Genomic DNA, 27,989 nt, shown 5'->3' with positions numbered 1-27,989 from the left:
GAGAAATTAAGCTTTGCTGTATTGAAGCACTCAACTCCGGAGACCCAAATTACATTGTGGTCTGACCCTCCCTGACGAAGCCGCCTTGGAATCAGGTTCCTTGCTATAGGAAGTCAGCATTTAAACTAAGTAGGGGCTCATGGGGTGAGGATCTTAGTGTTATTATTTGGGTGTGGTTGAACAGACTAGGGTTTGGCTTCCTACATACGTGGGGGTCATGAGAGAACAGATCCAGGATGCACGAACAGATGAGAAGTGGGATTGCTGTTCCTCCTCCTGTGGAGCCTACTCTAGCTTGCGGAAATTGGTTGGTGATGTCTGCCTGGGCAGCTAGAGGGAGTATGGAGCCTACTCGGGAGATGCAGGCACAGGCAAGGGACCAGTTGCCTATCTAAAGTTCATGGAAGGAGTGGGGCTGTTAAAGTGCAAGAAAAGAGCCAGAAAAGGTCCCTCAACTTGTCAAACTCAGGAGAGACAGGGATGAGGCAGACCGTGTTAACAACGGAGCAAAACCGGGAATGCCGTACCTAAAGAAGCTGGGAATCTGAAGAGACAGAGAGTCCCAAGTGGGCTGCTGGGAAGACGGTAGCCCTGAACCCTGGAGTAAAGATGGAGACACTGGGAATACGGGGTGAGGATGCTTCCTTACACTGTGTTCTGTTGTCTATTACGATGTCTGATCCTTACTTCCACATAGGAGTAACACTCGTGGACCTGTCTACAAGGATAATTCTAGAAGGTTTAACTGAACATGCATAGCACCCTTCCGTGGTTGGGTCCTGGGCTGAATAAAAAGAGAAAGTGATCAGGGTACAGCTCTTCTCTGTGCCTGCTTCCTGACTGTGGATATAATGAGCCCTGCTGCCTCATGATCCCACCACTCTGACCCCCCACCCCACAAGACTCTACCCCTAAACCACAAGTCAAAGCAAAACAACAACAACAAAACACACAAACAAATGAAAGCAATCTTCCTTCCTTCGTTTCTTTCTTTTTCTTTCTTTTCTTTTCCTTTTTTCTTTTCTTTTATTTTATTTTCTTTCTTTCTTTTTTTTTTTTTTGAAACAGGGTTTCTCTGTGTAGTCCTGGCTGTCCTGGAACTCATTCTGTAGACCAGACTGGCCTCAAACTCAGAAATCTGCCTGCCTCTGCCTCCGCCTCCCAAGTGCTGGGATTACAGGCATGTGCCACCATTGCCTAGCCACAACCTTCCTTTCTTAAGTCACTTTTTATCCGGCACTTTGTTACAGCTGACGTAACAAACATCAGTTACAGAGCAATTCTCTCAGAATTTTCTAGAATCCAGGGAACTTTATCTTTTACTTCCTAGTATGGCTAACTAACAATAACACAGATTTTATGCTCTTAAGCAACAAATGGCTCAGACATGTCCCAGGGCTTCACTAGAGCCATACCTGTATGTAGCCTCTCTTCTCACAGACCTGAGATTGAAGCTCAGAGTGTATACCGCTCAGCTCTGGCCTGGACCCAGGGCCTTTGAGGGGTCATCCAGGACCAGGCCTCACTCTGGGGCCAGCAGTGACCCCTTGCTGTGTCCCCTCAACATCTTTTTCCTGGTGCTCATTGCCTGCCATTGTGCCCACTGCTGCTGAGGGTGGCTGTGAGCACACACCTGACAATGGTGGCCTGATTGAAATTAGCTCCATTAGAGACCTCATTGTGTGTGCCGCACTCTGTGCACGATGCTTCCTGCCCCAGCCCCCTCCTACACTTCCTCTGATGTGACAGGCAGCACAAAGGATCTCAGAGGTCTGTTTCGAAAGGGACACAGCTGTCTGAGCTTCACAACTACCTCTCTGTAGAATTCACCCTCTCTAGTTCCTACTTAGACACCCCCAGCCTCTGCCCCACTACAGAGCTGGGGCTTGCCCATCTGTTATTCAGACCCCACTCTTTCTTCCATTCCCATTTCCTGAGTACACTGAGCCCCTCGGGACCATCCTCGTGTCCTTTTTGCCCATATCTAGTCCTTTGGGAGATTCAGTGGGCTTTCCCTATAGACAGACCCTCTCTTTTACATACATCAGTCTGCCTCAGCCCATTCCTCAAGGCTCTCAAATCTATTCACCACATAGCCACCAGAGGGAGCAGTTTAAAGACAAAAGGCAGCCTCTTAACTATGCTAACATTCTCTGAAACTGCGGAGGGACATGCTCCTCCAGCCCTCTTCCCAGAAAATGATAAAAAAGATCCTTTCAACTGTAATTACCCTACAGATAAGCAAAAGAGAAGTAATCATTGCACACTGTTTCCTAAGTGTAGCTGTGAATAGAGAGAGCTGGCAGCAACCGAACCATAAACTACATCCCAGCCTTCCCAGTTCAAGGGTCCTTCCTCTGTACTACCAAACCATCTTATATGATTGGCCACAGGCTGGTGAACCCACTCTTTGTGGTACCTGTAGTTTTTCCTTGAAAGGAGCAGGATGGGGGGCTTCAGGGAAGTTGAACAGAGTGCCATCTTCTGTCATAGGCACACTCAAGAGTAGCCATCCCTGAACAAGTTCTGGGAATAACAACATGAAGACGGCCTCTCTACGTCTCTTCAGTTTTTCCTCTGCCTATCCCACATCAGCCCTGGCTGTTGGACATTCCAGGAGCCCTAGGCTACAGCCATATTTGCAGGGGCGAGACACCACCCATCCTATGTTGAAGGTTCCCGTCCCTGTGATAGACAAATATGGGAGACATTTTACCTGTACAGTGAAAAGCAAGAAGCAAAGTCCTCTGCTGGACTGAGTGGGGACACGCTATTGCCGTGTCATTCAGAAGCCAGGAGTGAGGAAGGCAGGCACAGCAGATCCTACCTATGCTGTCTACAGAACATTGCAGCTAAAGGCTGTGTGGGACAGGAGGGCCTCTGCTTCCCAACCTGGTGGTCATCATGGACAGTCTACCCAGCTGAACACTAGTGGTTGCTGCACTTGGTTACAGATGGGTTAGGATGAGCACACAGCCACAAGTCCCACGTGTGTGCGGTCTCACGTGGCCACAGCCACAAGTCCCACGTGTGTGCAGTCTCACGTGGCCTAAGGTGTGTGTAGCACTCACTAGGATCTTAGAGCTTTCAAAGGGGAAGGCAGCTGCTGTCCTCATCCTTCCGAAGGGGCCCTTAACAGCAGAGGTTGGGGTGGGAGGTAGCATTCTTAAACTGTGGAGAAGAAGAAGGCAAAAGGGAAGTTACAGATGTTGGGTGCCTGAGTGAGACTTGGTCATCTTAGCTGAAGGGACTTCACAGGAAGCAGAGAGGAGATAATAGTGTTAGAGGCAAAGGCCTGCCTCACAGTCAGCAAAGACTGGGACCCTGATCCAGGCAAGGAATTGAGCATAGCCCCCGGCATTGGAGCCTTCCCCTGAGGCTCTTCTTAGAAGGGGCTTGACTCTGTGGACACCTGGATTTCAGCCAAGGCCACAGAGAGGCAATAACTGGGACACTAAATCTTGTTCTTAGTACCTGTGACAGACAGAAGATGCGCAGTTGTACATTATCAAAGAAGAAATATAGATTAAAAAACAACACCCAAAGTAAGGAACACCCAGAGCTGAGGGGAGGCTCCTGTCTGCCCTGCCCTTGCCTGGGCTCCCCCAGGCCTGTGGAGCAGAGTTTTGCAGAGGCCATTGAGAGACCTCAGCTCCTTGTAGATGTCACATTGATGACCCTGATTGGAGGGTGGATGGATGAAGTCACATCCGTGCATCCCTGCAGAGTCATATCCATGAGACTGAGTTTCTGGACGGGGTTGGTCTGCCCCTCACCTCTGACTAACACTCGCTGTTACTCTTTTCCTAACAAACACACTGTCACTCCCAGATGGAGGTCTCCGGTTGCTCATGAGAGTCGCCTGGAGAGATTAAAATTTAGATTATCAGTCTGCAAGGGTGGTCAGTAGGGTATAGACACTCTGCCGTTGAATTGACCTTCCTCTGACCCAAGGAGGTGCCCATGACCAAGTGGAGAGTGGCAGGCACCATTGGGCAGAACACTGGGCCTGTGTTCTCATTCTTCAGGACTGATTCCCCACGTTCTTTGACGGAATCTTCTTTTCGGATGCGTATCTTAGGGTACAAGCCAGGCCAGTCAGAGTCAACACTAGGACCCATGGGTACTTGTTCCTTATAAACTACTGTAAAGCCAGACAACCCAAGTCAACTAAGGGCAGCTTTTAAAACTCTTAACTTCATTTAAGGGGAGAAAAAAGAGTTTTGTTGCTGCTGTTGAATTAAAAATGCACACACATACACACCCAACAGAAGGCAGCTGTCCCATTAACCAGCTCCAGATGTGCGGGTCTCTTCACGGCTGCTTGTTCTTGGCAAGATCATCCCTCACTCCTCTTTCCTGTCCCCCACGACAAATGATGCAGACAAAGGGGGCTGGCTTAGCCTGCCGTAGAGGAGAACATGGGCTTCCTTATAACATAGCGCCTGCCATGTTGAGGCTGCCCAGTGTCCCCGGGCCTAGTAGGGCCACAAGTTACCATCCCATCTGGCCGTATCACAGGTATGTCCCTACTCTCCCTGCTCCAGTTGGTACAAGGAGCCCAGGAGCTAGTGAGGGCCCCAGGCCCTCCCCCGAGCTGCAGGGTCTAACGCTGGGACCAGAGGCCCTGGGTGATGGAAGACAGGCAGGCCAGTGATGCTTATTAGAATTTTCTTTCTGACCCCCAGCTTTGAGGCTATCGTTTCTGAGGTCTGCACGGATGATCTGTCTATACAGCTACATGAACAACCTTTGACATAGCTTACGGTTTTCTCCAGTGCAAGGAGATCTAGCAGGGTAAACATTGTCGGAACTAACTTCACTGAGGTCACACTGCTCTGTCCCCACCGTCTGTTCCTAGCTGTTTTGAAGTGGTGACTTGGGGTCCAACCTCAGTACCTGGAAATTCCCATGTTTGCTTGGCAAGTCTATTTCTGTTTATCCACAGTAGATGGAACAACAGACATGGTAAGTGATGCTGCCAAAGGAGTTACCACTAGAGAAGCTTGCCCCTCTCTATATACTTGCACTTGTGTATGTCACACACACACACACACAGAGAGAGAGAGAGAGAGAGAGAGAGAGAGAGAGAGAGAGAGAGAGACTTATGGTAAGTAGCCCAGGCTAACCTTGAACTTACCCTGTTCAAGGCTTTTCTCAAACTCCTAACCTTCCTTTCTCCACCTTTCCAGCGTTGTGGTTAGGAGGCCTGTGTACACCAGTGCACCCAGCTCACAGCTTCCTTCTTCTTCCCACCCATCTTGCAGTCCTGGGGATTGAACTTGGGGCCTCATGAATGCTATGTAATAAGTGCTAGTGTAATAAGTGTAAGGCTATGTAATAAATGTAATAAGTGCTATGTAAATCACCGAAGCTCCCCACTAGCTCCCTCACCCCCAGCAACTGTTAGCTGCTCACATTGTAGGGAAAAGGAGAGACTCCCTGGGCCTGGTGGACCTCATGAGTCCTCCCATTTTCAACAAGGGAAGGTTAACAAGGCTTCATCTACAGAGGGTCTTGTTTGAGTGATCACAGCAGCTCTGATGTATGGACGTGTCCAACCCAATGAAACAGCCACATGACACTTAGCTCTGCTGCTCCTTGTTGTAGGACCCTGGAGAAGGCTTTTTCCTCCCCTGACCTCAGTTTCCCTATCTGTTAAATGGGCACAAAAACTGGCCCAATGCAAAAAGCCAACATATGAGAGCATTGAACGACACCATATGAGGTAAGATGCTGGATGTGAGCAGATGTTTCATAGACATATGACGGCCCACTGGCTGGCCATGCGCGGCCAGAGGTGAGCCCGCCCACAGGGCTGCAGCTCAGTCAGAGCCTTGGTTTAGAACCGTATTCTTCCACTTCCAGTGTTTTGCCTTAGTTTTTGAATCTGCAACATGGGCACTATACTGCCTCTTCCTTGCATGAAGTCGAGGAAGGATGGCACACCACTCCCCAGCCACAAGCAGTCTGGGTACCAGATTTTAGGCCAAGAGTGCTTGGGGCGTTGCTGAGCGAGGAAAGGGAGAGGCAGAACCGCCCGCAGTTACTCCTGTTGCTGCTGCGCTGCCTTTCGGGTTCTGCGTGGTGTAACAGAGCGTGACTCACCCCTGTTTTCATTCACGAGTTCAGGCACCCACTTTAAATAGACTTCACTTGGGATCTACCCTGGGATAATTACTTAATGTGCCATCTAATCGGAGATCTAATTAACGCAGGCGTTCTCTGACAGCCATCACGGAGCGCAGAAAGCAGGTAGGCGCAAGGCTGTCACCTGGATCCTTGAGGAGGTGTCTGAGGCCTGGGAGCAACCCCGGAGCAGCAGAGAAAGGCTACAGAGCACTAGCACCCTCACCCTGTGACTTTCGAGGCGACACAGGAACAAGGGGTACAGGCTCTGGAGGCCTGACCCCTGCTGCTGACCCGGAAGGGCAGTGTTTAGTGCTTGCATTGCTATGGTGGGGTGGGACCGCGATGGCGGGCCAGTGCCTTCTCTGAGGAATGGCAGTGTGGAGAGGGAAATGCTGTGGGGTCCAATGAATAATGCTTAGGTCACATCAGAGGAAGTGTGCTGGAAGTAGATCCCGGCAGTGGGCTTGTTGACGCTGCACTAGTCTGAGCATCGATTCTGCACTCAACTAACTCTCACACGACCACTGCACCTCCTATGAGCCCCAGAATTCCAATGTCCATTCCAGTGACCTCTCCAGTGACAAAGGGCTCTCTGGAAAGCCCTGCTGGCCTCAGGATGAGACAGTTAGCTGCTGTTTTCAGTTATTCAACCTCGACTCCTCAGGAACCAGTGAAGAACCAAATTCCAGGAGAGCCCAACGTGTTGGAGTTGTCCAAAACAAACATCACCCAAACGTCCAAGGAGATGAGGTAACAACGCTAAGGTCCAGCCGCAGCCCCCGGAAGTGCAGGTGGCCACTGAGCACAAAACTAAGTTTACAGATATGTCAGTAACCTCACTTTGCAGGAAGGGATTCCTCAGATCAAAGTCCAAGAGGAGGTCAGGGGTCAACCTCCATTGTGACACTTCTAAACCCCACCATCCAAAATTCCCAAGGAGTGGCAGCTGGGGCCAGAAATGGAGGGACCAGAACCACAAAACACAAACAAGGGTCCTTTGGCTGCGTTGACGTCTTCAAACAGCCCTGCTCAAGGTATGGTCACTCACTATATTATACTTAATATAATATTATTTATAGGGCCAGTCACTTTATTATATTTAATATTACTTGTATTAGATTTATATTAGGTTCAGGAGCTCTGAAGACCCAGAGAATATTCCAGAGGTAATGCTTCTGTCTGGCCCCAGAGGGTGCTATTGCCTCACAAATGAAATACCTTCCCTTTGCAGAGCCTAGAAGTTTCCATGCACAGAGAATCTTCCAGAGTTCTTTGGCTGGTCCCCCTTTTCTGCAGAGGAAGTCTTTTCAAACCCTGTGGCTGGAGCAAAGAGCAGGACCTGTCAGAGCTGGGACACTGTTTGTTGATTGTCACTGTGTGTCCAGTCTGTTGCAATGTGTCAGAGAGTATTACCACGTATCAAAGCCTGGCCCTCTGCTCTATGGGCTACATACCTTTCCTCTTACATACTCTACTGTGTGGTGTGGACATTCTGTCCCTATGCTGTAGGGCCTTATAGAAACTGGACACTTGCATGAGGTCCCAGTGTCCCCAAAAGGACCTGGGACTGCATGATAGTACCCTTGCGTCATTTGGGGACTTTGTGATCCTAAATTTCAGCGGATCCCTCTGGTGTTCAGGAGAACACATGTCTGTAAGGCATTTCCGGTTCCTTCTGGCCCTGCTGCAGGGCCCTCGGGCCTCCAGGCTCCCTTGGAGGTGTCTGGCAGCCAGCAAGTCCTTGGGAAAGGTCCTGCTCAACAATGAGCTCTGGCCAGATGTTCTGGGGTTTTGAGCCATATTTTTTATGACCCAAGAAGGACCCTTTCCATCATTTTTAAGGAAGGGAAGAACTCAATGAGTGGGAAAACTGGGTTTAGGGTGTCTGTTTTATACTGTAATGTGCAGAGGAGGCCAAGGTTGGGGTCTCTTTATAGCTTCAGCTGAGCCAGCAATGTTGAAGGCCATAAGTCAGGCAGGGGATACAGGGTTGAAGAGAAGTGTTTTCTTCTCACAGTTATTTATGCACAAGAGGGAGAAGGAAGAGGAGGAGGAGAAGAAGAGGGAGACCTAGGATAGGAGATGGACAAGGCAGCCATGAGCACCACCCTCCTTTGCTTGCCTTATGCCAGATCACACACCGGGTTAATGATCTGGACCCAGCCTTCACTGGGAAAAGGAGGAGAGCAGTAACAAAAGATGTTGGACATGCTCCTCTGGCCTACGCGCACACACACACACACACACACACACACACACACACGTGCACACACACACATATACACACACATATACACAGAGACACACACACATGCACACACAGACACACACACACACACACATACCACACACACACACTCAAAACATACAAAAATAGGAAGTTAAAAAAAAGAGCATCATTAGGCAAAATGTGCTAACTGAACGAACACCAACTGAAATGAACTGGGCATGCTGGGATCTTAGGGGGCAGAGCATGGCCCCCCAGGATAAAGGTTTTCTAAATCACCTAGTGTCTAACCAGTCATTCTCTCTTAACATGAACCATGTCTGGTCTTCAAGAAGCTCACGACCAGCATCCCAGGGCTTGAGAAGACAAAAATGGCAGCTGAGAGCTTTTCAACATGGTAGGCATTCCAAGCTTCCAGTGGGCTTTGTCCAGCATGCTCTAATGAGGCAAAGACAGCCCTGCAGCTGTTAACTAACCCACAGAAGCTTTTCTTGGTGGCTCCTCTTGCAGCTGCTGAGAAAGGGTCAGAGAAGGGAGGGCGCACAGGAAGTCCCTATCCGTCCCCACTGGCAGTGGCTCCAATGAGCATATGCCTCCCACAGACCCCATCAAGGGCTGCCTGGGACTTCATGTGATGAATTGGTTCTCTCCGGGTGAGCTTCCTCCTGCTTTTCAGGGGCAGGAAGGTCTGTCAAACATTGTTGAGCATCGTGGTTTGAATCAAAATGACTTCCAATAGGCTTGTATGGAGTAGCAATATTTGGGGGTGTGGTCTTGTTGGAGTAGGTGTGACCTTGTTGGAGGAAGTGTGTCACAGGCTTTGAAGTTTCAAAAGCTCAAGCCAGGCCCAGTGTCACTCTTTCTTCCAGCTGCCTGCTGATCCAGATGTGGAACTCTCAGCTCTCTTTCCAGCACCACATCTGCCTGCACAGGACCTTGCCTCTCAGCATGACAATAATGGACTGAACCTCTGAACCTTTAGATGTTTCCCTTTCTAAGAGTTGCTGTGGTCATGGCATCTATTCACAGCCATAAAACTCTAACTTAAGGCAAACACGTAGGAGTATCAACCCAATGGTTCACAACTACAGTGATCATGAAACACTCGAAGGCAATTTGAGTTGTTACAGTGGGCAGTGGGTAGGGTTGCTCCTGATGTCTAGCAGGTATAGGCTGAGGTTGTGTGTGTCTGAAATATCCTCCATTGTTGAGGACAGCCCAGCACGCTGAAATGACCATGACACCAGAAACCATGACGCCAGTGCTAGACTGACTGACACAGATTGATTGACAGTGTCCAAGACTCTCAGTCTTTGGTTGTTGCAAATGTGACCACAAAAGACAAGTTAGTCCTGAGTCTGGCAAGGGAGAGAATCACAGACCATCTACAGTGTTGGTGCTACATGGTGATAAGATGAAACAGGGCACACATTTGTATTCACCTGGTGTCTGTGTAGAATAACACCTACATCCCAAACCTAGGCGAGCAGCCACTTCCATCCCTGCCTTCTGGGTGGATCCAGTCCCAGTGCTGGATGATTCTATGTCCAGCCGGAACTCAGCACACAGTCCTGCTCCTGCAGTTGGTGAGAAGAGACTAGTCTAAGCCTGTGAGACCTACACAGTTGCTGCCTGGAAATTTCCCTTCTCTTCTTCCACTTCATTTCTCCCCTTCCTCTTCTTCTTCCTATGCCCCCTCTCTTCTTCCTCTTTCCCACTAGTATTCCACTCTCTGTTCCTGCTCAGCATTTAATTTTCCTGTGTCCAGTAGGTGGGCCATGCTCTCCATACGGTCCCCTTCTCTGTCTGTGGGGCTCAGATTAACCTTGCTGTTCTAGACCTGCCTTCCTTGATCGTGTTGAGCAGACCAAGTCTCCCAGCCCAGCGGGCCTGACCTACTAACCCTCTTTGCTCGTTCTAGCCTTGTCACACTTTATTGTATGTACTTCTTTTAGGGACAGGTGTCCCTCTGCATATACAGTGATAAGCTCGCCACAGGACCTGATCTCTCAGAGCCTGGCAGAGTGCTGGCAGAGAGGGGTCATCAGAGAGACACCTTGATAGCACAGGGGTGATTGCAACACGTCCTTTCTGGAGCTGCTGGCCTGGGCGTCTCCTGTTTGTGCCTGCTTTCTGTCAAACAGCACCCCGTCTTGTTCTTCTAGCCAGGGCTGTCTGGAAAGGCTCGCTCAGCTTGGAGCATGGGGCAGGGATTTCCTTGTCCACGTGTCTGTGCCCAGCATGTCGTATCTGTAAACAAGAGTGTGTTGTGGGTCAACAGCTGAGTAGGTCAGTGAGTGACCAAGTCAGGAAGAACTTGAGTCCCTGTGGACACTCCACGGGGACTCTGTGTATCCACACTTCTTTGTAATCATGGTACACACATAAACAGAGTTAATTCACTTGATAAACCAGGATACTGGGAACTATAGAAGGCTTAGCTGGACCTCTGGAAATAAAGCCAGGACATTGGAGATCTGTGTTTGATGCAGACATTTGAGCTCCATGGCCTGCCATTTCCTGGAAGTGTTTTGAGGGCTTAGAAGATAAATCTGTTTCGGGAGTCAGCACTAATTTCCCCAACGCAAGTGTGTCACATCTTGTAGGGGGTGAATTCAAACATTCCACTCACCCCGTCCCAGCTCAGCGCTTTTCTCCAATTTGGTTTGAACACAGTTGTATTCCAGGGAGAGGATGGTGATCCAAATGTCTCCAAGCCAAGAGAATCTGGAGAGAGAAGGGGGGGGGGGGGAATTGATTTATTCAGCCAAGAAGGCGTGAGAGGCAACCTTTCAGGCTCCCACAAACCTCCATTTTTGATGGTTAGAGTATGAAAGATCCCCTTTAGGTTCATGTGTTTTAACACTTGGTCAGCAGACGGTGGCACTGTTTTGGGAGGGTGCTGAACCTCTGGGACGATGGGTCTCTGTAGGTGCACTTTGAAACCGGTCCAAACTCACAACTTCCTGGTCACTCATGATACAAACAAGCCACACTGTGAGCTTCAACCACCAGGAATGGAATCACCCCAGTAGCCATGCCTTTCTGGTCATCCCTTTAACTATGAACCCAGATCAATCCTTTCTTGGTCAAGTTGCTCCTGTCCTGTATCATGTCACAGCTATGAGGAAGGTCACTAGTGTCCAGGAGAAAGGGAGTGGTTTCTTCAAGCCCGTAGCTCTAGAGCCCTGGTGGCCCTGAAACCTACAGCCAGCTCTCGTTTCAGTCTCTACCAAACTGCTCATGGTGGAAATGTGTGAATTTTATACACACATGAGTTGAGTTCTTGTTTTTCTACATAAAAAAAAAAAAGTTGCTTGAATAGAAACCGTGAGGAAAGATGGTTCAGTGGTTAAAGTACTGTCCGATCACAGGGACTTGAGTGTGGATTCTGAGCCATCCAGATGAATAGCAGGGTGTGACAGTGCACTGTGTAACCCCAGCAGTGGTGGGACAGACACAGGCAGATCCCAGGGGCTCAATGGTCATCCGATCTTGGTGAGCTACAGGTTCAGCGAGAGACTCTGTCTCAAAAAATAAAGTGGGGAGTAACTGAGAAAGACACTCAGCATTGACTTCTGACCTCAATGTCCACATCTGTACAAATGGGCACACAAATAAACACACAACACACATACATGTCACAATATCTTCTTCAGCTTATAACAGAAGTGGCAAGAGAAATAGCAAGGTGGTGGTGGTTCCTGGCCACCTGTGGAGGGACTGAAAGTGTAGGACAGACTTAGAGCACCAAGGACGTAGATCTTTGACTCTAAAGGTCCCTTACTGATCGTAGTGGAGCACATTGTTGTGGATGGTGTGTGTCCCTCCAGGATGCCTCTTCCAGTTACTGCCTTATGTGAAGCCCGGAGCCCAGCATCCAGAGCTCGTGTTCTCCAGGCTGTGAGCTGATGCTCCCAAGACTGCTGCCTCTACCAAGAGAGTTGGTTCTGCTGCTCCCTGGGTCTCTTTGCTTAGGAAAACACACCAAAGCATCTTCATCCTCCTCTCCAATCTATGGGATAGAAGTAATGGCTTCACACCCTCATCCTTTTCCCGCCCAGTAGACCTGCTGCCTCTTCTCTGCTTCCCCTCTATGCTCCTTAGATTTCCCACACAGGTTACCCCAGGAATGTTGCTCCTTAGTCTTCTCCACATGACTAGAACACTTCCTCTGGATATATGTCTTGCCCAACACTTATCCCTGCACCCCACAGCGCTCCGCAGTTCCTGCAGTATCTCTGGGTCTTCCAGAAGAATTCTGAACCTTTCCCTGGCATAGGTAGAACAATGATTTGTAATTAATTTCCCACAAAGTTGTCAGCTCTGTGGCAGTCAACGGAGTTTCACACAGATGCACCCCAATGCTCAGAAAGGACACAGCACCCAGTAGAGTTTCAACAGCTTCTAAATGAACAAGTATAACTTTGCTTAGGATATAAACCTTTCTATATAAACATATTTCCATCTGTTTGGAGTATTACACATAATTTAAAAATTATGCCATTGACATATCCTTTTGGTGCATGCATGTACTGTTGCTGTGTGTGTGTGTGTGTGTGTGTGTGTGTGTGTGTGCACGCGCATGCACACACATGTACAACCTTTAGTAGGTGCCAGAACTCAGCGTCAAGCATCTTTCTCAGTCACTCTCCATTTTTTTTGTTTGTTTTTGAAGCCTAGTCTCTCACTGGATCCAGAATTCACCTATCGCCTGTTCTTACTACACCTCGAGGGTCAGAGATGCTTGTATCTGGGCTTCCCAGTGCTGGGATTGCAGACATATGCAATACATGGCTTCTACATGGGTTCTACGGAGCTGAACTCAGACCCCATGTTTATGCAGCAAGCACTTTACTGTCTGGTCCATCTTCCTAGTCTTCAGCAATACTTTTCTTTTAATGTTTACAATTTATTTTTATTTTATATGCATGAATGTTTTGCCAGCATGTATGTATATCACTTGCATGACTGGCACCCCTATAGGTCAGAAGAGAGAGTCTGATCCCCTGGAATGGGAGTTACAGACAGTTATGAACGGCTATGTGGGTGCTGAGACTTAGACCCAAGTTCTGGCACCTGGGTCCTCTGGAAGAGCATCCAGTATCATTAACTATTCCAAGTGACACAATTTTTAATGGGGGTGTCCTTCACGATTTGTTCCAGGGGTATCCTGGGATGTTCTACAGTAGTCCCATGACATCACAGACAGAAGTCCCCTTAGGAGGAAAGGGACAAATTTGTTTCTGTTGTAATTTTAGTTTTCCTTTTCGACAAAGCATCTGTGACAACAGAGCTCATGGGAAGCACCTGTAAAGCGCTTGCCACGTGCCAGGCACTGTTCTCAGTACAAGCCCATGAGCTGATGTGACCACTTTCTTCATTTCATGGGAAGGTATCTGAGGCACAGAGAGGTTAAATACCATGATTTAGATCATACAGCCAGTCCTTGTGTTAGCAATCTGCTTTACACCTTGGCATTTGCCCCTCAACCCCCAATGCTCCGCAAATCCAGCAGAGCAGACATGAGCATCTCTGTGGCACAGCTAAAAGAAGCAGGGATCAAAAAGGCACAAGCCTTGGACCAGATCACACAGGTCTCCAGTGGACCTGGGACTCACTACCAGGTGGTTCTGGCAGCCTTGATGCTCTTATGCTGGGAACATCTGGGCTCCCCTCTCACCCGGATAGACTGGAACCCTCTCCTCTGCTTCCTCTGCCAGTTCCTGGACTTACTGCATAGGGTGGCACCCCAGGGATGGTTTCTCTTTCTTTAGCCTTCTCCACATGATCACAGCCTTTTCCTGCCCAGCCCTCAGCACTAAGGCACATGGTAGGGTTTGGGGTGGAGTGAGATTCACCCCAACCTTTCAAATGAAGAAGCACTACCACGAAAGAAAGCTGTCTGTCTGTCTGTACACATGTCTGGCTGTCTGATGCTTTATCAATTTCATCTGTAAGACATTGCTAGTCTCAGACCATTTGGAAGCATTTTAACGGTCTCTAGGAAATAAGGGACATGTTTTAGTTGGTAAAGAGCTTGCCTTATAAGCACAAGGACTTGAGTTTAGATCCCTAGTATCCACATAAAAAAAAAAATTCCAGAACTGGGAAGGCAGAGACAGACAGGTTCCTGGAGCTCCCTGGCCAGCTGGCTGAATTGGTGAGCCTCGGGGTCAGTAAGAGACCCTGTCTCAAAAACATGAGGTGGAGAGCCATGTAGGGAGGCAGCTAACATCAACCTGGGCCTTTGCATCTATACACAAGAAAGTGTAGCTTACAAACGCACACACATGCACTCAAGCTCGCACATGTGCGCACATGCACACACACGCGCACACACACATACACACACACACATACACGCAAACACATACATGAACCAATCAGTCAATTAAAAGCATCTAGTCTGTCATTCAATCTACACACTCACACGTACACACATGCCACACACACACACACACACACACACACACACACACACACACACACACACATCAATCAGTCAATTAAAAGCATCTAGAAGATCATTCAATCTCTTTCAACTTTCACTCAATAAAGCTGACTGGAAGGCATGGAGGGGAAGGACAAGTCCTCGGCAGATCCTGAAGACTTAAGAGGATTCTGGCTCTGAGAATTTGACCCCCAAGGCACAGAGTTGGATCAGTGGCTGCCCATGCCCCCAAGGTTCTTCTCCACCCCAGCCCCCTTGAGGCCAGCTCTTAATTGGACTTGTAAGATGAGATGCTGAGACACGACTTGACTCCTGTTTATATCGCTGAAGATAGACTTTAATTGTGCCTATTACTTCTGTTATAAGCATTGCAGTATTCATTACTACACATTCTAAAAATAACAGGGTTGCTTTGTGCCCTGTGCATTGGAGGAGACTTCATTTCCGCTGGGGTGAGAGGTCAGGGTTCGGAGGACAGGGCTCAGTGGGAATATATCTGTATGAGGGGCAGAAAGAGGAGTGATGGCAGCTGGCGGACAGTCTGAAGCTGTCAGAGCCCAAGGTGACAACACGCCTCCTCAAGTCTACAGAATATTCAATTAAAGGGCCTCAAGGAGAGGACAGATAAAGACCGAACAGGGGCACTTTTGAATGGATCCTACTTCAACTCATTTTCTCTGACTTCAGTGGGCTTTCAAGCAGAAAGAAATCTGGAGATGGGGTGAGAGAGGGCAGGATTGCTCCTTCGGCCTTGGGAGTCTTTGCTCTTGTATCCTAGACACGCGCCTTCCTCGGGCTAAGCTGTTCTGCCACCAGATGAGTTCAGCGTTGTTACCGATGAGATGGCAAATGGGTCTGTGAGCCCCTCTCTCAAGTTATTTCATTTTCTAGCTCATCTTCACTGGGATTTATAGAAGGGTTTTGGGTGCAGCCCTCCGAAATGACGGTGACTCTGTGATCTTTGTTGACAGTCAGAAAACACTATAGTTCTCAACATTTGGCAGAGGCACAAAAGGAAAATAAATCAATATTGCCAGGGAGACTATCATTTCTGAGGCAGACTTAATTATGAATTATTAAGAATGGTTCGGTTGAATTAAAAGAATTAGGAGGGCTCCTCTGTTTAATGTGGGCGTCAGTGATGCGTGCTAAGTAGCAACTAGGTTCATTACCAAAAGTTAGATTCATTAGGTTATATAATTTGCAAGTTTCTATTCTTAATTTCTCCTAGCCAAATCCAATTATTTTCTTGAAATAGCATAATTAGTGGCGGGGGGTAGGGAGGGAGGGCACATTAACATGACATGAAAATAACACATTTTTCTTTCCATTTGCTTACAGGAGTCTTTTGGATGTATTTCTGGCTCTTGCAGAATAGCACTTGGGTATACACAGACCCTAGGCCCCCCTCATCCATCCCCATGCTCACCTGCCTGCATGCTCACCTGCCTACCTGAGCTCTATCAGCAACAGGTAGTAGGGAGTAGCCATCTCACCTGAGCGTTTGGAAAAACCTGAGATGTTTGCACTGACCTCCTTGTAGCTAATTAAAAGTTCCCCAGAGCACCTCCAGGCCCCCTCCCTCTTTCCTTTCAGAAGGATGCAGTTGAGGCTCCCAGGAAGCTTCCTAGCCATCACCTTTTAAAACGTTACTACTATTACATGCAGAGGAGGATGTCTGGTGGTGGGCAGCTGGGTGGGAAGAGAAAGAGTGCAGAACCTTCCGGAAATTATTTCAAATCAGAGTCTCTAATAGGCAATTTTATAGCCTGTTTGTCTCCTCGATGCTTCTGTGGCTCTCTGTATTTCTTATTATTGTGCATGAATGATCGTCCAGCTCAGGTAAGACATGGCATATTACTACAAAGGAGAGAGAAGGGCCCATAATTAGCCAGCTGATTTCAGTCCCGTAAACAACCGAGCTGGGATGTCCCAGACTGAAAAAGAAGGAAGGTGCAGGGAGATAGAGAGAGAGAGAGAGAGAGAGAGAGAGAGAGAGAGAGAGAGAGAGAGAGAGAGAGAGAGAGAGGTGTGACGGAGGGAAGGAGAGAGAAAAGACCCCCCAGGACCCAACTCTTCCTCTCTTCCATCTGCCAGAGTTGGGAGGATGAATATATGCGTAACGTTGACACACTTTCACTACTTTTGGATCAGGCACATTCAAAGTGGTGACTCCATTTTGCATTATCTGGATGTCTGTCAAGGGGGCATTCATGATTTAGGAAGTATAAGCTGGGGGGTGGTGGCGCGTACTTGCAAACTCAGCATTTGGGAGGCAGAGGCAGGCAAATCCTGAGTTTGAGGGCAGCCTAATCTATAGAGAAAGTTCCAGAATGGCTAAGGCAACACAGAGAAACCCTGTCTTGAGGTGGGGTCAGAGGACAAAGAAAGATAAAATTCTCAGGGAGTATATTTATTCATCCTGAGCTGACTTCATGCCGAAGGTCTCATGTGCTTCAACAGTTTGAGCTCAGCTTCTGAATAATGGTTTCTTTCCCTGGAATGAAAGTTCCTCAAAGAACATACTTGGGAACCCCAAGTGTGTAGGTACCCACAGAATCATCTAGGCACATGGACCCATGTCCCCATAGCACCGAATGGGAAGCGCTACCAAGCCAATAGCAGCATAGAATTGGAAGCATACAACAAGATGTATCAAACAGGAAGTCCCTCCTCCTCCAAAGAAAGGGTGAACTCACATTTCCTGTGAATATTCTCCCAGGGCCATGTTTTTATTTTTAATTTTAGAATCTTTAAGCACTTGCTGTCCTCACGAGAGCACTAGGAAGTTCCTCCAACCTGCCTTCTCTTCTGAATACAATTTGCGTTGGTCCTCGGTGAACCCGTAACCTGCCAGAGTCTCTGCTCAGCTGGGCACTCTCCACCTACCTCTGTCAGCCAGCTGGAGCTCTGTTCGACCCTATTCCTCAAACTAGAGTAGACTTGAAAATAGTTCACGTACAGCAAGAGGTGACATTTCCACAAAATATCTGAGCAAGAGAGACTGGGAGATGGATTTAATTGTTTGAGCCACTTAGAAGGGGCGCCTGGAAGAGATTTAAACGCCCTTTCCTTCTTGCCGGAAGGCACTGTAGTCAGTAGGACGGGGTATGGGCTGCAGGGTGATCTCTGTATCTCCTGCAGAGTCCTCTCACAGTGCTCAGCTCCACATGCCATTCTCCTCTGCTCTTCAAAACTGTGTCTCGTGGGAATCCAGGGGAGCAGATTGGCATTGAGCGCGTGATGGGGTGCTCACGCGAGCGAGACCCCCTGCCTCCCGTTATTTCTGAGCTCATTTGCTTCATTTGCCAAAGAGCGTGGTAGATCACGGGTGATTCATTTTCATTAAGCACACAAAGACATATGTGAGCTGAGAGGCAGGGTAGAGACAGGCCCAGAGATGGAAGAAACGTAACCTTAGGAGGAGAAAGGGCAAGCGTATTTATTGTCATCTAAATTCTGTGATACAATCTTCTAGATCCCTCTTGCCTAGTAGTTGAGAAAGAATGCGCATGCGTCATGGGAATCTTCTTTAACCCGTATCTAGAAGGGCGTTTGCTATGTCCTCGCTTGTCTTATCGGCAAGACCATCGGCCTGGACAGCAATTCTGAGCTCTGGGGTGACTGGCTGACCTACACTCTTGCATTCCTGGCCTTGCTCCCTTCCAGAAAAAGACACAAAGGTCCCTTCGGAGCCTGTGTGGCTGTGAGCTGCCCCATCTGCAGGGTTCTTCTCCCTACACAGCCAACCTTCCTGAGAGCAGGAGTCTAGATGAAGCTGAGTGGGTTTCCCACCTATGGCCTCAGAGATGAATCTGCTCCTGATGCCAAGGTCAGCAGCTAAGATGTCAGTGCCCTCTGGTGACAGAGTTCCAGAAAGTACATGTGAAATAAACTCTCTCCCCCTGGAACCCTGCCTTTGCCCACCCACCACGTGAACCGCAGCCCAATAATATTGCCCTTGAGGGTAACGATAACAAACTCCTAGGCTTCACTCCATTCTCACAGTGGTGCTGGGAGGGCAGAGATGTTGTTATTGCCATTTTATAGGTAAGGAGACTAGGGCTCAGAAGTTAAATGAAATCACTCTAAATTCACAGCTGATGACAGAAAGAGCTGAAATACTGACTCACAGTCTTCAAAACCCCAATATCTTACCTACCACCCTATCCAATACCAATCTCAACTTGCCCCATCTCCAGGCTGGAGTGGAGGGACAAGTCATCCTCTATTCAGTCCACTATGAAGATCTCTGAAGATGGACAGACCAAGGCCCAGGCTTCTCTCAGATGCTCGGGCACAGAAGCCAATGTTCCTAGACCCTGAGAGCCTAGGGAAGCTCCCCTGAACATGGCCTTTCTTTTAGAGTCCAGCAAGAGACTAATTCTTCCCAGCTTCTCAGGTGGCCTTTGCTGTGTAGAAAATGAAGTTTCATCTAATTAGAGAAGCGTTGAGTGTGTAGGGCAAATGTTTTAAATGGGATCTTTGGCGAAGAACTCTGCATGAGGCAAAGGGCACGGGGTTGTGGGACTTTATCTGTCGGGACCACTTCAATATAAAGGTTCAGCAAGGCACATCGATGAATCAGGCAATTGAGTGTCTCTTCCCGGTGTCAAGGCAGCCAAATGTTCCCGCACAGCCTTGTGCTGCATGGAAATATTTCTAATTAACACAGCCCCCTTTGAGATGGACTGCTTCAGAAGGCTTTGTTAATGAGGCGACTTTGCACTGTGTTCCGTGCTGGCTGAAACCTTTGAGCTCTCGTTTATCAAGACACGGCTAACTGGAGACAAAACCAGATGGCTCCATTTCTTCCTGGGGAGGAGACATCGTGGTTAGTTGAGGGACCTCAATCAATACTGGAAGGGACCAGAATATACTTTTACTTCAAAAAAGAGAATGAGACCAAAGGAGCCAGAACAGGGCAGGCTCAGACGTAAATTGAGTGCCCCCTTGTCTGCCAGTGATCAGAGGATCACGAAGCAGGTAGGACTATATGGGGGGAGCAGTAGGTGTGTGCACCCATAGTCTGGATGCTGACGGCTCTCATGTGCACACCGGTGCGCATGGAGATAGCTGTGAGGCTGTATCTTCTCCCTGCAGGATTGAAGAACACTGAGATGCTGTGAATGATTGGGCACAGTGAGTGCCAGGGGTAGGAGTAAGGTGGGGGATGTCTCTGGTCCCTAGAGACAAGGGTAGAGAAGATTGGAGGAGTCTACAGTGCTAGGTAACCTGGAGGATGGATTGAGAACAACTCTCCTAGCTTCATCAATGCTTCCTTTTCCTCCTCCTGGCCCAGTCGCTGCCTCCTAAGAGCACCGAACACGTAGCCCCAACTATGGAGGTCCCAATTCCAACAAATGTATGAACAAATCCTAAGACTACCTTGGAAACTTAGCAGACTTTTCCTGTTTGCTGAGTTCCCAGCATGCTCTTGACCCCAGTAGCACTGGATACAGTGGGCGTTTCACAAATCTAGAAAGGCAGTGGTGCTGGCAACCCTACCCTCACCCCACATGAACCAAGAGGACTGGCAAAGTGACATCAGAGAACGAGATTCGCAAGTGCTGTGGGAAGCTGCACAGGGTCAGAGGGCAGAGATGCAAGAGGTAACACAGCAAGGTTTTGGCTCAATCAGGGCAGGGAGTGAGGTAGGGAGATGGGTTCTCTCCGAGGCCTACTCTAGGAACTATATACCAGAGCTTTCAAGATCTAGCAACTGAAACCCAACATGAGGGAGACACGAAGCAGGCAGCCTGGAGCCCACAACTTGGAGCACCCCTTTAGTTTATCACTTTGTCCGACTTTTTCCCGAACTTCTCCTTGGTAGAAACATCTCCCAGTCTTCAAGAAAATTCTCCTACTTCGATTCTTCAGCTCCTTTCTTCTCCCTGAACAGATTCATCTGTTGAGTGGTTTATGACAGAAACATTTCAGTCCCCAAGAGGGGTAGCTCCTTCTGGAACTCTCTCTCTCTCTCTCTCTCTCTCTGTGTGTGTGTGTGTGTGTGTATGTGTGTGTGTGTCTGTGTCTGTCTATTTGCTTATCTTTCTGTCTGTCAATTTCTGCCTCTCTCAGCCTCTTTATGACTCTCTTCCTGTGTCAGTCTATCTTTCTGTATCTGTCAGTCTCTCTCTCTCTCTCTCTGTGTGTGTTTGTATCTCTGTCTCTCTGTGTCTGTGTCTGTCTCTCTGTCTCTGTCTCTGTCTGTCTCTCTGTCTCTCTGTCTCTCTCTGTCTCTCTGTCTCTCTCTCTGTCTCTCTCTCTCTCTGTCTCTCTCTCTCTCTCTCTCTCTCTGTGTGTGTGTGTGTGTGTGTGTGTGTGTGTGTAGTCCAGTGATCAACTTTGGATGTTACTCCACAGGACAGCTTTCTACCTTTCTTTTTGGAAGCAGAGTCTCTTGATGGGGCCTGGGACTCACTGATAGACTAGGCTGATTGGCTCCAGAGATTCTCCTTGCCTGCACAATCCCCTACATGGGTTAGTTACATGTAGATGACACTACATCTGCCTTTTACCTATGTAAAAAGACTCTAGAAATCTCTTGGGTCTTCATGGACAGAGACATCTCCCTTCCCATTTCTATTACATATAAAGATATTATGTACTTTGTACCAGTGGCTATTGAGTGCTTGGTGTGTGGCAAACATGCCAAAGGAGGGGGTTTCCCATTTATTTTTTGTTCCTTTAAATGTGGAATGACCATTTGGGCTGGTGGCTACTGTGAGGTGGCTCAATTTTAGAAGCTAATACACATGATCATCTGTCGAGTGGACTTGAACCTCTCTTCCTGTTGCTTATCAGCTTTGTTTCTTCATGTAGACCCCGCAGATGACCTGAATCCTGTGTATATGTATGGGAGTGTGTGTGTGTGTGTGCTTGAGTGTACTTGCATGTGCATGTAGAAGACACACTCAATGTTGTTTATCTTCCTTAAACATTTTCTACATTTTGAGGCAAGGGTCTCACACTGAATCTGAAGCTTTCCAGTTGGCTAGAGTCACTGGCTAGCAGGTCCTCAGAATCACTTGCCCTCATGCCCTGGCCCTGCCTTCCAGGTGCTAGGGTTCCAGGCTCACACTGCCACACCAGACTTTTTATCTGGGTGCTGGGAACCTTAATTCATGTCTCCATGCTTGTTCTACAGGCACTGCACTACCTGAGCCATGTCCCCAGACTCTAGTCTCTGCTCTGTCACCAGATCTCCTGTAACTTTGAGGCCCAGGAGTCTGCAATGGACCCAACAACAGTGACTGGGTTCATTGACGAATATTCTGGCTCCTGGGCTTAGGTGTACAAGTTAGTGAGTGAGAGAGAGAGAAAGAGGGAGACAGAGACAGAGACAGAGAGAGACAGACAGACAGACACACAGAGAGACAGAGAGATAGAGAAAGACACACAGAGAGAAACACACACACACACACACACAGAGAGAGAGAGAGAGAGAGAGAGAGAGAGAGAGAGAGAGAGGCAGGAACTTGAAGCAACTAATGTCACAGCCGTAGTCAAGAGCAGAGAGAGAGAGTTAATACATATCTATTTCTGTTTGACTCACTTTCTCTCACTCTTACACACTTATCAATCCTCTTCCTAGGGAATGGAGGCACCCACTGTGTGTGCATCTCCCCACCACAATTAATACAAGGCAAGTGTCCAGACATGTCCACAAGTAACTTGGTCTAGACGACTCCTCATTGAGGTCCCTTCTTAGGTAACTCTACATTGTGCCAAGTTGAGCAAACCAACCATTACATGTAGGAGTCATTTTCTTCCTTCTAGCAGGAAGCAAATGAATTACCGGTTACTTCTAGGCAGAGACTAGGAGATCCTCTCTGGGCCTTATGTATCTCTGCTGGTGTCCTACCATTGCCCCTGAGCTCTGAAAAGATGAAAGCCTTCATTTGTTCATCTAGGACGAACTCAAATAGCTCCAGATAGTCCCCAGCCAGGGCCTCGCAGGATGGATGAGTTAGCTGGGCATGTGTAATGATCAGGATCAGATTTTTAAAAGCACTCTTGTTCTGCTCAAAGAGTTGGTTCCAATTTCTGAATCTCTTACTCCTGGGTAGATAAACAACTTCATTCCAGAGGCCCCTGCTTCCCTTGGACATAGGTACTAGTCATCTTTCCTAACCAGGCCCAGCCTGAAGCTGCCCTCTGTCCTGGGGTTAGCTTTGTCTAAGTTTCACAGGACTGTCTTCACTGTAAGTTTCTTTCCACTTTGGGAGCTCTAAAGTAAGTGTCCCATCTTTGCTCTCTGGGAAGACATTTTTGTGGTTTCTGAAATCTGGATCCAATACGTTGGATAAACTATGGCTCCAGGGGCCTCTCCTTCTCTCTGTCTGTAACTGGCGCTTTCATTCCAAAGCAGCATGGGCTGCAGGCTGGCCTGACTTCTTCAGCCCAGGTCTTGCTTTTCCAGCATGTATCTGTAGGCAGAACTTAAAAACCACAGTCTGATGTGGAAAAGGTTCGGTAATGGGGTCTCCTGCTCTCTCTCCCTAATGTTTTTCTGCCCTGTTGTTTTCAAGTCTACTGTTTGAAAGGAGCAGGGTGGGCATTTTATCTCCCCTTCCTTCCCTGCAGACCTCCCTTGAAATCGATGTATTCCAACCCAGGCTGGTTGACAGGCAATAGGAAAGGCTGAGGAGAAGCTCTGCTGGGATGGCTCTGCTGGAGCGAGCTACTGACGAAAGGGGTCCACAAAGAAAATGCACAGCCGACTGCGCATGGCGCACAAACATTTACCTTCTCAGACGCCGGAACTAACGGCAGAAAAATCATCTGGAACAGGAAGGCAATTAAAAGCCCATTCCAGAATGGAGAGGCAGAGGCTCTGCCCTGCTCTACCCTTGAAGATGATGAAGAATAATGTACCTCCCTGTCAAGGCTGTGTGTGGATCAGAGCTTCGAGAGAGGCGGAGGGAGGGGCTCTCCATAGAAACTATGTAAATGGCTTGGTGCATATGGCTTCAAATACGTCGGAGGTGAGCAAAGGAAAGAATAATTCAGAGCCCTTCGCTGGTAACCTTTTCAGTAAGAGCCCTCTCTTCCCTTTTATGTGCTCTCCCGTGCTTGTATTTAAGAAGGGAATTAATTCACTTTAACGTTCCTTGACTTGTAAATCTGGCTTGAAGGTTAGGCAAGGGAATGAGTCCCTGGGGCTTTCACCAAACCATGATTAAAGTTGGAGGGAAGATGGATCGGCTGTGTTTGTGTTCATACCGCAGAAGGTCCCTTGAAAGGCAAAGGCAATCGCCCCTCTGGTTTTCCTCTCATGTCCTGGGTTCCCAGGAGTGACGTGTCATCCCCACCAGACACACACACACATACCTGCACGTGGACAGCAACAGTGGGCAAATAATTCCCACTTGTAAATATGCTTCTGTGTTCCAGAAAGAGTACCCCAGACCAGAACTTGGAAGTAAATATAAATTTTTCCCTGTTTAAAAATAAATTACGTATTTTAAAAACTCCTTAGTAGCTTAACGTCATGGAGTCTGCTGGTGTCCTGCTGCAGGCAAGCAGCACAAAGCCTGTAAGATAGGGCTGTGAAGAAGAGGGGGGAGGGAGAGAGGAAGGGAGGATGAGTGGGAAGAGGAAGGGAGATGGAAGGAGGAAGGGAAAGGAAGGGGGAGGCAGGAAATCAAGAAAAGAAGAAAGGAAGGAGCAAAAGGGGCTTCGATACTTTTGAAAGGAAGCCATGTCTGGTTTTGAGTGACCAGCTCAGAAGAACAACACAGAGTAGGTCATATTTGTCTGTCTGTTTGCTGAAATCCGTTTTCTCCTTTGTACCGAGTGAGACGGAAATCGTGTCCCCTCTCCATTCTTGCTGCCACATGCCAAGGAACACTGACCATGAATGACAGCGTGTGTGTGTGTGTGTGTGTGTGTGTGTGTGTGTGTCCCAGGAGTCTACACTGGGTTTTCTTTGCTGATGAGCAGACAGGGAGGAAACAGCCTGCCGTCCTTCCCCAGTTTGGTAGGGATGCTCCACGAGCACACATGGGTCCCTTGCTTGGTAGGGACACAGTTCATTGTCATCTTGCCTTCCTTGTCTCATTCGCCATCCTGTTCTGGTGTTTCTTGGTATGATCTTCCTAGTAAGGAACTTGTATGTGATCCCCAGGGTCAATCTCGGTTCTGGGCAGAGCTCCTCATGAGAGACAAGATGGCAGCCAAAGGACCTGTCAGTTCTGCTCAGCCCACCAAGCAACTAAAACAGTCTATTTCCATGACAGCTGGGCCACGTTCTCCCAGACTGGACTCGTCTTCGTGCTTCTGCCCTGTGACTTGGGGATGTGCCCTCTGCCCATGGTTGAGAGCATAACAAATATGTCTGCCACGAAAGACAAATGTGGTAAGGGCTTGGAAACACAGAAGGGAAGGTATTCTACACCCTGAGATATGGAAAAGAGCTAGGCAGAGAGATACGGGGACCTGGGAAAAAGCAGAGGAAGTCATCCCCTGGAAGTCTCAAAGGAACACAAGGATGGGAACAGAGAAGGATGCTGGGTTAAGAGGATGGTGGAGAACAGCTCTCCTGACTTAGAAAAGATCTGCCAATAACCACCCAGGGCGGCGTTCAGGCCTGCTAAACCTGCCGTTTCTCTCTCTGCGTGAAAGACAAACGAAATTGTTTGCGTGATTATCTCTGAAAAGGAAAATTGAGAGCAGAACTTGACAACCAGAAAGCTGGGCACCAGCCCCAAACACGTGAGGCCCTGTGAGTGAGGCTGGGCGAGCAGTGCCTTTGTCTCTTCATGCGGGATCCTGGTCTGCAGGTCGGCTGTTAGAGACTGGCCACAGTGGAGGCAGTTTAGGTGCTGGTAGGTGTGTGAAAGGAAGGCTCCAGTTTAGAGAAACCAAGCAATCTTGAGTTCTCTTCCTTAAATCAGGCTGTGCACCTCCTGGGGTAACATCTGCAGGGTGTTTTCATTAGGCAGAGTGCGGATGAAATGACAGCTTGTTTCTCCTTCTGGTCCTCCATGGGTCTCCATCTCCCTCTGTCTCCCAGTACCCATGTTCCTACAGAAGTTTCAAAAGTACCCCTCAGCCTCTCTGAAAGCGGGGGCTAATTCCTTCCTCTGACAAGCCCTCAGGAAACTGCATTTACCAGTACTGAAACAAATGGAAACACGCATTTTTGTTTAATTGTCTTACAATTTGGAAAGATTGCCTGGACTGCCTGCCAAAAGCCACTGTGGCCCCAGCCAGCAAAAGCCACCCTAAGTGAACAGGGACCATTCAACAGCAAGCTCAAGGATGTTTGTCTGGTTTCTGGTCTACCTTGTCACCCACCCTTCTCTTCCTGCCATGCGTATACCATTAGATGTCAGAACAAATTACAGCCAGCAACCATTGGGCGAAGCTGTTCTTTTTCAGTTTAATCACCGAACTCGGAAGCCTGACCCCCTTGTCGAGTTATTAAGATGTTATTGCAGATAATGAATCATTTGAGAAATTCCAACTTCCTGTTTAGCTCCCTCTCAATGAAGTCTTTTCCAAGGCAGCAACTAAACTGGTATCTTACCCAACTGGACCTGGTGAGCTACTCGAGCCCCAAAGTCTACTCTGTCAACTGAGATAAATTACCATGCTGGGTGTGGATTGATTGTTCATGTCAAACCAGAAAGAAGCCAAGTATGGTGTCCCTCACCTATAAACCCGGCTCTTGGAAGGCAGAAGCAGGATAGCAAGTTCTGGGCTAGCCTGAACTATGGGGTGATACTTTGTCTCAAAGGAAAACAAACAAAGAGTAAAGAAGACTCAACATGTGTCACCCTGGGCTAGAGAGAAGGCTCAGAGATTAAGAGCACTGTCTAGGCTTCCTTCTGGAGGACCTGGGTTCAATTCCCAGCAACTGCATGGCGGCTTATGACTGTCCTTAACTCCAGTTTCAGGGAATCAGACACTCTCTTGTGGCCTCCTCAGGCACCATGCATGCAAGCAATGCACAAATATACGTGCAGGCAGAACACTCATATATATAAAATTAAAAATAAAACAAACTCATCACCCAGCACAACTCATTGGGGAACAGGGAAATGGAGGGGTCACGGCTGTAGGGCCTGGGAATTGGGGTTTGTGGGTCTGCCCAGTGTCTGAGAGAGGAATAATTTCTCAGCAGACACACAGGAGACCTTCTGTCTCTGAACATGGCATCTGTTTATTGTGGGATCCACACTTCCACTGTAAGAATTATTTATAACCTCCCCTTCCCCTCTCTTCTTAAGCCCTAGATCAAAGGAAGCCTATCTGGACACAGCAAATATTATTAACATTATCAATGCAGCCATCACTGGGCACTCGGTCTCCATTTTCACTCGAATGAAGTTAGTGTGTAAAAACCCAATTAGGAGAGAGAAACAAGATGTACTTTAGAGGTGCGTCCACAACAGCCCATCTCAGCCTTGAATAATCATCCCTTCCGGTGTGTGCTTGGGTAGTTTACCAGAATGTACTCACGTACACAGAAAGCAGAAGTGACAGTCAAGGAACTGGAGCCGATGCAAGGCCCTAGGGACACGGCGTACGTCCCCCTCCTTCTCGCTGCCAACGCCCGGGTAAGTTGTCATAAGGAGGGTGACAAAAATGAACATAACTGACAGTCAGTGGGCACCATCTTTAGGAAGAAACGCCAAGATCTGTCACATATAATTTCACAAAATGTTTCCTGAGGGTTTGGAGGTCATGTATCACTGGAGAAGCCTAGTGTCCCCCTTAGCACCTCTTGGACTCTTACTGGATCCTCTCCACCCCCAATCCTCCCCACCTAGTAGTGGTCCACAACAGCCAACACAGTAGACATTTTATAGGAAGCCATGGCGTAGAGCTAACCCAAGAATGGCAAAGGGTAATGTAAAATGTAAGCCCCTCTTACACCCCGTGACTGGGTAGCACTGGAAGAGGCTGGAGGCTGTTCCCTCCTGATCCATACTTCTTGACTGAGGTGAGAATCTGCTTACCTAAAATAGGGCAGAAGCACACCAGCTAATGGCCTCTCAACAGGAAAATCCTTCACCCTGCAAAGAGGTGCCAAAGCCCTGCTATGCTTACCAGCGTATCTTTCCGTTTAATGCCCACAGTCCCTAAGCCCCTTCTGTTTTTTCTTGTTTGCTATGTCAATTGTTAAGACGGAGTCAGAGAGCAGTACTTCTAGGCCTGGAGCCA

At 48.3% G+C, this 27,989-nt stretch overlaps 1 long non-coding RNA gene across 1 annotated transcript; it reads right to left on the bottom strand.

Annotated features, from left to right (window-relative positions):
- Positions 1-11,048: 11,048 nt before the first annotated feature.
- Gm30537 lies at positions 11,049-27,804 on the bottom strand. Its single transcript, XR_375378.1, has 3 exons — positions 27,785-27,804; positions 27,289-27,368; positions 11,049-11,086 (listed from the first exon to the last, which is right to left on the bottom strand). It is a non-coding gene; the product is annotated as a predicted gene, 30537 (long non-coding RNA).
- Between the last annotated feature and the right edge of the window lie 185 nt (positions 27,805-27,989).

The sequence above is a fragment of the Mus musculus genome, chromosome 2 (genome assembly GCF_000001635.26).
Source record: "Mus musculus strain C57BL/6J chromosome 2, GRCm38.p6 C57BL/6J".
Lineage (NCBI taxonomy): Eukaryota > Metazoa > Chordata > Mammalia > Rodentia > Muridae > Mus > Mus musculus.
This window is presented reverse-complemented; position numbering and strand designations above follow the sequence as displayed.